This window comes from Colius striatus, chromosome 16, assembly GCF_028858725.1.
Source record: "Colius striatus isolate bColStr4 chromosome 16, bColStr4.1.hap1, whole genome shotgun sequence".
NCBI classification, from domain to species: Eukaryota; Metazoa; Chordata; class Aves; order Coliiformes; family Coliidae; genus Colius; species Colius striatus.
The window spans coordinates 550175-553259 of record NC_084774.1 but is presented as its reverse complement, the minus strand read 5'-3'; positions in this window follow the sequence as shown (position 1 = coordinate 553259).

The following is a 3085-nucleotide window of genomic DNA, read 5'->3' as shown; positions in this document are numbered from 1 at the left end:
GCTTCTTTATTAAACTGCTTTTATCTCAACCCACGAGACTCCCATCTTATTTTTCTCTCCTTTCCTGGCTTGCTGAGGAGGTGGGGGACAGAGTGGTGTGGTGGGCACCTGGCATCCAGCCAGGCTCAAACTACCACACCTACTTACCACTGTAGTTGGGGTCTGTGTACCTGCTTTCTTGTAGTGTCCACACGCAGTGGCATAACTTCTACTGGCAGCCTGTATGTTTTCAATGAGAACTGAGGAGCCCAAGTGCATGGGATTGGAGATAAGTCCCACACGAAAGCAGCTGCAAATGTGACACAGTGCAAGATGATAGACTACAATGGGACCTACTTACCACTATAGGTGGAGTCTGCCTTCCTGCTTTCTTGTAGCTCCCATACTCAGTGGTAGAGCTTAACCGATACCATGTATTTTTTCAATGGGAGCTGAGGAGTCCCAGTGGGTGGGAATGGAGATAGCTCCCTCAGGAAAGCAGCTGCAAATGTGACACAGTGCTGGCTGATAGACTGCATGGGGATATCACAGCACACGTGGGCACTGCAATGGGGTTCAGTGACATTGCCACACATGTGGCAATTGCAGAGAGACTCTGTGACATCACAGCACACGTGGGCACGGCAAAAGTGCTCTATAACATCACATCACCTCTGGACACTCTAACAGTGCTCTGTGACATCACAGCACATGTGGGTACTGCATCCAGGCTGTGTGACATCATCGAATCCTAGAATGGTAGGGGTTCGAGCGCGCCATTAGATATCATCTAGACCAACCCTCTGCCCCACAATCAAGTTCACCTAGGTCAGGTAGCACAGGAACGTGTCCAGACTTGTTCTGAAGTCCTCCAAGGAAGGACGCTCCACAAGCCCTGTGGGCAGCCTCTTCCAGTGCTCCGTCTTCCTCTTCCGCGGACGTTTGACATCACAGCACATCTGAACACTGCAACAGTGCCCTGTGACATCACAGGACGTGTGGGCCCTGTAACAGTGCTCTGTGACATCACAGCACTCCAGGGCACTGCAAGAGTGCTCTGTGACATCACAGCACAAATGGACATTGTTACAGTGCTCTGTGACCTTACAGCACATCTGGGCACTGCAAGAGTGCTCTGTGACATCACAGCACATCTGGGAACTGCAGTGGGACTCTGTTACATCCAGCACATCTGGGCACTTCAAGAGTTCTCTGTGACATCACATCTGGGAACTGCAACATGGCTGTGTGATATTGCAGCACATGTTGGTACTGCAACGGGGCTCTGTCATTGCAGCACATGTGGGAATTGCAGAGAGGCTGTGTGACGTCTGGGCACTGGACACACACTGTTCTGAGACTTCACATAGTATCTAAACGCTGAAATGAGACTCTGTCATCACAGCAGACGTGGGCACTGCAACAGTGCTCTGAAACATCCTATCACAAGAGGACATTGCTACAGTGCCTGTGAGATCACAGCACAAGTGGGAACTGCAGTGGTACTCTGTGACATCACAGCACATCTGGGCACTGCAACAGTGCTCTGTGACATCACAGCACATCTGGGCACTGCAACAGTGCTCTGTGACATCATAGCACATCTGGGCCCTGCAACAGGGCCGTGTGACATCACAGCACATCTGGGCATGACAAGGGGGTGTGTGAAATCAGAGAACATCTAGGCACTACAACAGGACTGTGTGGCACAGCAGTACATGTGGGCATTGCAGAGGATGTGCGGTGTGTGTCGCATCACAGCACATCTGGGCAGTGCTACACTGCTCCGTGACGTCATAGCATATCTAGGCACTGGAACGCGGCTGTAGGACATCACAGAAAATCTGGGCACTGCAACAAGAGTGTCTGACATCACATCACATCCAGACACTGTCGTGGGGTTCTGCGACGTCCTAGTACTAGGCAGTGCAACAGTGCTCTGTGACATCACAGCACATCTGGGAAAGGCAACAGTGCTCTGTGACATCATAAGACGTGTGCACTGCAATAGGACTATGTAACGCAACAGCACATCTGGGCTTTGCAGCAGGGCTGTGTGATATGACAGCACATCTGGGCACTGCAATAGTGCTCTGTGACATCACAGGACGTCTGGACACTGGACACACAGTGCTCTGAGATTTCACACAATATCTGGGCACTGAAATGAGACTCTGTGACATCACAGCAGATGTGGGCATGGCAACAGTTCTCTATAACATCACATCACCTCTGGATGCCTCAACAGTGCTCCGTGACATGACAGCACATCTGGGTACTGCATCTAGACTGTGTGACATCATAGAATCCTAGAGCGGTAGGGGTTGGAAGGGACCATTAGAGATCATCTAGAGCAACCCCCTCCCCCAGAATTCAGTTCACCTAGATCAGGTCGCACAAGAACGTGTCCAGGCTTGTGCTGAAATCCTCCAAGGAAGGAGACTCCACAAGCCCTCTGGGCAGCCTGTTCTGCAAGGTTTCTTTTTCTTTGTGCAGGGGTTCTTCTTTGTTGCGCGAAACGGGAGTGACCAGACACCAATCTGATGTGCATCAGCTCCAATTTATTGTCACATCATCATCACTTCTATACCTTTTCCAAATGCTTTGTACGTGCCACAATTCATGGCAAATAGTTAATACTAAGCATCACGCACTATGCATAAGGCCTCAAAGTTTCATTTTGGTAAGAACTTAAACACCAACCTCACTGTGTTGAAACACCATCCTTATTGTGCATAAAACATCAGCCTTATTGTGTCTAAAATATCACCCCATCTGTTCGGCCTTCAGTTAGTTTTCTCTCACACTATGGTTATGCTTACCTTACGTTTAGTTACCTTTATATTATTGTTAGTTACATATGTTACCATTTATTAGTCAAGTACAGTCAATCATACAATGCTAAATTGAAAGCTATATTCAGTCCTCTAACAACACTTGGTTTAATGTCCTGTGCTATCTTCTTGCTTTGACCTTGTTTCTGTTACAATCTGCTGTTTCGGTTTTCCCCTTGCTCAAGCTTGCTATGGATGTGGACGAGGAGGTGCAAGCCGGTCCATCACAACTTTATCCGTCCATAATTAACCTCAACTCCCATTGAAAAAAT